The sequence below is a fragment of the Akebia trifoliata genome, chromosome 6, assembly GCF_017979445.1.
Source record: "Akebia trifoliata isolate Shusen 1 chromosome 6, ASM1797944v1, whole genome shotgun sequence".
Taxonomy (NCBI): Eukaryota; Viridiplantae; Streptophyta; class Magnoliopsida; order Ranunculales; family Lardizabalaceae; genus Akebia; species Akebia trifoliata.
The window spans coordinates 10,239,048-10,245,994 of NC_141380.1; the positions used below are offsets into that span (position 1 = coordinate 10,239,048).

At 37.4% G+C, this 6,947-nt stretch overlaps 1 pseudogene across 1 annotated transcript; it reads left to right on the plus strand.

Moving 5' to 3' along the window:
• The first annotated feature begins 219 nt into the window (after nt 1–219).
• Nucleotides 220–2,074, plus strand: LOC147400172 (large ribosomal subunit protein eL24-like; annotated as a pseudogene). Its single transcript, XR_015179216.1, has 4 exons — nt 220–274; nt 1,491–1,568; nt 1,679–1,780; nt 1,878–2,074. The product of XR_015179216.1 is annotated as a large ribosomal subunit protein eL24-like (transcript).
• Nucleotides 2,075–6,947: the final 4,873 nt, after the last annotated feature.

Below are 6,947 nucleotides of genomic sequence, written 5' to 3' on the forward strand. Positions count from 1 at the left end.
ATGCCCTTCGACTTTTTTAACATTTACATCCCTATCCGCGATTTTAACCTCGTTCACATTCACCATTCGATTTCACAGCCGACTGATCTCATTGAAGACGACGACCAGCCGACCGATCTCATCGACGACGACGACCATCGAATCACCGATCTAACTCTTTGACGACGAAGACGACGCCGGTAACTTTGTTCAAATGAAATCCATCGACGACGACGCCGGTATCTTTGTTCAAACGAGACGGCGGAGCAGAGCAGCAGCAACAACAATGGTTCTAAAGTGAGATTTTCTTGTTGCATCCTTAATGTTCTTGATTTAGATCTGTAAATATCCAATTCTGTTTATGTTACTTTCTGATTGAGTTTTAGGTTAGATTCTTATTAGGGTTGATGTTAGATGTGGTGTTGTACAGCTTGAAATCACGATTGATTAATCTAGGGTTTGTTTCTTTGCTAATTATTTGGGGATCTATAGATCCGATTGGGGTCTCACTATCTCTGTGAACTGTGAAGAAGTTTCCTGTGAGTTTTAAAAATATCATCTTTTAGATCTCAAAATCTCTGAACCACATATATTGTGTCTCTTCTTTAGTTCAATGGGTCTCGATCATTCTATGATAGGTAAGGCCCTGTTTGGTAGAACTGCAAATCGCTTCAATTTGTTGTGCACCTCACAAATTCCCTCGAGTAATGCTGCAAAAAATGTATCTGCAAAAGAGTCTCATAGTTTTGCAGTAAAAAAAAAATTGTGGTGCAATTCTTTGCTAATTTGCTACAATTTACAAGGGCACTAAGCAGTGTAAAATAGTAATAAAAAAAAGGAAGGCTTTATAGATAAAATTTATAGCTCTAAATAGAGTGAGATAGTGAAATAGGATTGATTTTGTCGACCCCAATATTTGGGATAAGCCATAGATGATGATATCAATGGTAAAAATGAACCCCGAGGGGGGTAGCTCAATGGAAATTTTGAATCCAATAAGCTGTGAGAGTCTGTAGGTTGTGTGTTCGATACCAGTATGAGCAATATTTCCTCAGGGCCACCCGTGAGGGTGTTCCCTCACTTACCTGTGTGTGTGATGTGTGGGCATTGCACGTGCCCAAGGGAGGGGTCCATATGCCTTGGTTCCAGCCCTGGCTCATCCAGTCCCCCCTAGTCGGATGTAAATACGGACAACCCCCGTTATCAAAAAAATAAAAATAAAAATGGTTAAAGTGACATCTTTGATATATGAGTATGAATACAATTGGTTGTTATATAATGCTCTTGTAGCGCGTTGAATATTTATCAAAAAAAAAAATATGCCCATTTTTTTATGGGTAAGTTGGACTTGAACCCACAATGTCAAAGTTGGAAGCTAATCTCTGGGTTTGATTTCATGAGCAGTGGTAAGTGATTAGATCAATGTACTTTCCATGTAATATACTTGCTACTGCCCATTGCACTTAGTATTAGATTAGTTTTTGGATTCAGTATTGAATTGTTTACGTTTCAAGACTGAACTCTGCCGCTTCAGTGGTGCCAAGATATACCCTGGCAGGGGTATTAGATTTGTTCGAGCAGATTCTCAGGTACGATCATTGATTGTGTTTTGACACAATTCATTTGCTTGAGCCCCCCACCCCCACGCCATGCCACCCAACCATAAAAATTGAATAAATTTCTCTTTTGATTCATTTAGGTGTTCCTCTTCGCCAATTCAAAGTGCAAGAGGTACTTGCACAACTGACTGAAGCCATCAAAGCTTACATGGACAGCCATGTACAGGAAGCAACATAAGAAGGTGTTTTGTTTTCTCTATTGAAGTAGTAATGTTTGCTCTTGTTGGACTCGTGACTTGTTCGTGAATCATATTGTTGTATTTTGGTTGCATTTTGCAGGACATTGTAGCAGAGGCTGTAAAGAAGAGGCGTCGTGCAACTAAGAAGCCTTATTCGAGGTCCATAGTGGGTGCCACCTTGGAAGTGATCCAGAAGAAAAGAACTGAGAAGGCAGAAGTTCGAGATGCTGCCCAAGAGGCTGCACTCCGGTATGGTCCTTTCCATTTATAAAAGCGCCCTCATCGTGTGTTATATTTGTCGACTAAATATCCTTGTGTTATGCCGTGAAATCAAGGAGAGGATAAAGAAAACAAAGGATGAAAAGAAGGCAAAGAAAGCAGAGGTAATGGCCAAGTCCCAAAAGAGTCAGAGTAAGGGTGGTATGTCCAAGGGTGCTGCACCAAAGGGCCCCAAACTTGGATGTGGTGGTGGGAAGCGTTGATCCGCCTGCATGCTTCGTTTTTCTTCCTGGTTTGAAAATATTAGACACTGAAAAATTTGGAGGATTATATTTTTGTAGGTTTTGTTGGGATTAATTTGCTTTGTTGGCTATGCTTGTGCTTTCGGTTGGATCTTTTGTTCTCACTATGAATGATAATAGTTTTCAGTCATGTTATGAGTTTTTAATTGATGTTATAAGTTAAAACAATAAGCAAAACCGGTCACCTTTTTACTGGCTTGGTTCGGTTAGGGCTGTCAATGAATCAGATCACATTCCAAATTGGTAACTTTATATCTGGATTTTCATCCGATAAGAATCCGATTTAACAATCTATTGGAGCAGTTTTGGATCAATCCCTTATCTTCTTAATATAGTATGTGAGAAAGTATGAAATTATATTATATATTTTGTTAAATATTTGTATTTTGCATGTCCATTACAAGGGTAAATTCTGCATCCTAATATGTGAGAAAGTATGAAAAATATTATATATGTTGAGGAAAATTACTTAAAAGGATCCTGGTAGAGGGATTTATTTACAAATAGCTCCTAAGTTTTGTGCCGTAGCTTAGTTGGACATTTATTAAATTTTTTATTTTTTAATGGTCCCTCGTTATTGTGCGAACTCACTGCCTTCTTATTTTCTGTCAGAATGGTGAGTTTTTTTTTATTTAGTGTCGAGTTCACCATTTTTATTGTTGAATTCACCACTATTTATTATCAAACTTGATGAACTCACTGCCTTCTTATTTTCTGTCAGAATGGTGAGTTTTTTTTTATTTAGTGTCGAGTTCACCATTTTTATTGTTGAATTCACCACTATTTATTATATATTTATAGGGGTATTTTAGTAATTTTTGATGTATTATGCATACATTATGTTGGATTGTGTATTATACAAGTATTTTGTTTATCAGGAAAATTTTATATGTCTATTTTTAAGAGGAGATGTTGCCGAAATTTCTATAGAATTAGAAATTTTTCTATAATTTTTTATAGATTTATAAATATTTTAAAATTAAAATAATTATTTTTTTAATTTTTTATATAATTTTATTATATTTATATATATATTTAGTGTAATTATATATGTATAGGGGTATTCTGATAATTTTTATGCATTCTGGTTGCATTATCAACCATAAGGGCATTCTGGTCATTTTACCCTACTACAGCAGATTTTAGAAGCTGTATCAAACAGTCCACAGTCAGATTCTAGTCAACAGCACAGCAGTTTTAAAAAGCTCTATCAAACAAGTTTTTCAGCTTTTCAGATTCAGACAGCAGATTCAGACAGCAGATTCTGACAGCAGAAGTTGACAGCAGTTTTAAGAAGCTGAATCAATCAGCACCTCAGGAACAGTTTGACCCTCGCTTTTGGAGGTCAGTATGTATTGGGCTAGGATCCCTAAACATAATCGATAGTCTCTAGTGGCTCTCCAAGCTTCTGGTTTTATATTTATGGGATGACTACGAGAGTGGTATGGACTCAATAAGGGTACTAAATCCAATCTCCCATTACGGACTAAGGCCTTGGCTTCTTCCTTCGAAATGTTTAGGCCTGTGGCAAGATCACCAGAATATCCTGTCTTCAATGAAGGCCTGACTAGAGGACCTGAAGTAGATATCCCCATGATACCACAATAGTCTTCATGAGTAGGACACAAGTGCATATGCCCAATGTGGAAGATGTGAAGATAAGGATTCCAACGCTTAGCCATAGCGTGCAAAAGGTTCCAATCTATCTCAAACTCGTGGAAGTATAGAGCGCATCTCAACATGAATTTTGTAAAGTTGAATTTCTCTACGGTGTGCATCCCCGTGATGGTTGTTTTGACCAATTGGTCGATTGGGTTATTGCCTGCAGCCAGCATCCTGAGTTGACACAAGAGAATGTTCAGTACATTTCCAAGGTCAATGTAAAGTTACTTTTCTTTTGAAAATCTTTGTTCTTATGGAAAACACTTTCTTGAAAACACTTTTCTTTTTTGAAAATTTGATTTTCATTTTGATTTAAATGGCCCGGCCTATCATGATCATTGGATCGAGATGGACTGGGTCATTATTGAATTTTTGCAAGAAATGGATTCTTTATTGGGTCGGTGTACCAATTTTAATTTCTGAAAATAAAATTTTGACCCTTGAGGACAATCATACACTTTGATCTCATTATTCACATCATTCACATACATGAATCATCAGGTTTAATTTCAACAACCTGGGAACACCCGCGATAAGTTCGAGTCGTGACTTACAGGGAAGGTTTCTAAACTCTAAGCTTACTACTGCAATGCATTTTTATCTGGCCACTCTTGCCCAAGCACACCTATATACCTCTCAAGCGTACTCAATCAGACGGTACGTGGTGACTTGGTTTGATATACCATATAGGTGATAATCTAAAACTTCAATTCACTTCTCTGAAGCCAAAAATAGCCAGTTTGATCCCCAGTTGAGAGGTGGCGCACGATGCTGAGCAAAGGCCCACTTAAGTACCTCTCGTCTAGAATAGACATAGTCTATCCCCCTCGTACAGTTGGGTACAGCGGGGCAGGATCTTGCTTAGGCACTGGTTTTGACCAAGAAGTGCAATTGATGTACTTGGATTATCTTTTATATACCTATAGGTACGAGTCAGGAGTTGTAGCTTTCATAAATGGTTTTCGCATCCCGCGAGGGGACCGACCATGTACTAGTACTACGTTGGCAATCGGGACATGTGACCGTGCGGCTTACAATAGGACAAAGGCTCAGGTCGCTCCAACATGGGTGTATCAATATACCTTTCAGAATCACCCGATCAAATGGTATTGATGCCCCAGTTTTATATACCTTACGGTACGTGATTGGAGTTGTGGTTTTCATGAATGACGTCGCATCTCCGAGGAGACCGGGCCACGCACTAGTGCCACGTTGGCTATTAGGGACATGCAAGCGTGCAATACAGTAAAGTAAACGTGCTAGTGGTGTGTGCAAATAGGATAGGGTGTGCCCGGGGTATTTTTCAGATGAGTGGGCCCGTTGGCCAGATCATAGCTTTTTAGACAATTTGTCCATAAGTGTTGTACATTCATAGTTAAGCATCAACCAATCAATTTTTTTTTTCAATTTTACGAATGAAGTAATCATAAAAGGACTTCTCTTTTTTTATTATAGTCCAACCGATGATCACCTTGAATTTTCATTTTGATCAATCAAAAAGTGGTGAGCGGTACGCCCTGAGTTTGAAAAAGATGATCCGTTTGATCTTTTGAAGGTTTAAAACTTAAAATAAAAATAAGTTCCAAAAGGAAAGTTTCCAAGACTGATGTAAGGAACAAGTTGAACAAAAAATATATATATATTTTTTAAATTTAATTAAAATTTTTTTTTAATTAATTTTTTTTTAATAAAATTTTTTTGTGCTCATTTTGAGGCACATTGCCTCTGGTTTTTGGCTTGGGCCAAATTTTTTTCCTTTTTTATGCTCTTTTTTTCCTACTCATTTTGTATCGCGACGAGACGTCAAACAGAAATGATAGTGTAAACGATAGTAAATGAGCTCAAAAATCGATTCTGACTTGTCAAAATGTTGCTGACTTTGTCACATTTGGTAGAAAATTTTGTTCTACCCCAAATCAATATGCACTAATAGCTAATCGGAGATCGGACGAGAAAGTTATGATCATTTTAAGTTTGACTGTCCATTCGGCCAAAAAAGAAGAAAAACGACTTTTTTTTATTTTTTTATTTTTTTATACCCATTTTGAGGTACATTGCCTCTGGTTTTTGGCTTGGGCCAAAAAAGAAATTTTTTTTTTTCATTTGTTTGATGATACGCATGCTTAAAAGGATATAATCAGAGAAATAAAGTGAAAATCGGATTTTTTTGTTTTTTTTTTTTTCAAGTGAGTAAATAAATAAAGGAAACCTACCTAAAAAATAAATACAACAAACACAACAAGTATTGTTAGCTTGCAAAATAAAATAAAAATAAAAAAAATTGAAACCTTGCTTTTTTTCCCAAAATAACCGAGTTGACACGAGGGTAGAGCCTTTGGTCCCCAGTGGAGTCGCCAAGCTGTAGACACGGGATTTCGCCATTACGATGACCACATCTACAATGGTTTGGAGTCGCCACCATTCATTTTTGTAAGTGGGTGTGAATGGTCACCCGATGTGCATTTTTTTTAGAAAATGTGACATTTTTGGTATTTGGTGACTCTCGATGGATAAAGATGAATCAACCCTTGAGATTCGGGTAAGCGACTCGGTTGGAGAAAAGGGAAGGTGTTAGGCACCCTTTTCTCCCCACTAGATAGTGGTAACCTCAACTCAACTCGGTCATTTTGATTAAAAAAATACAAAAACGATGTGCCACGTGTTGTGCATTTGTACCCTAGATAGGGATTCATTTTCGGCTTGATCATAGGGTCATTCCATTGATGGAAATGACCCTTATAGACCTTTAGCTTGGGGTCCATTCATCTTAAAAAATAAAATAAAGGGGAGAGGGTGATAGAAGAGGGAGGAGGAGAGGGTGTAGAAGAGAGAGGGGGGGATTGCCTTGAACCCACCTTGTATCTTCTTTCTTCTTTTCTTCTTCTTGAGTCCTTAGTATTTTATGAAAATACAATTCTTGTATGGTTGAAAGAGTCGAGAAGAGATGATGAGAGAGATGAGTGGAGTATAATATATATTTTTTTGTA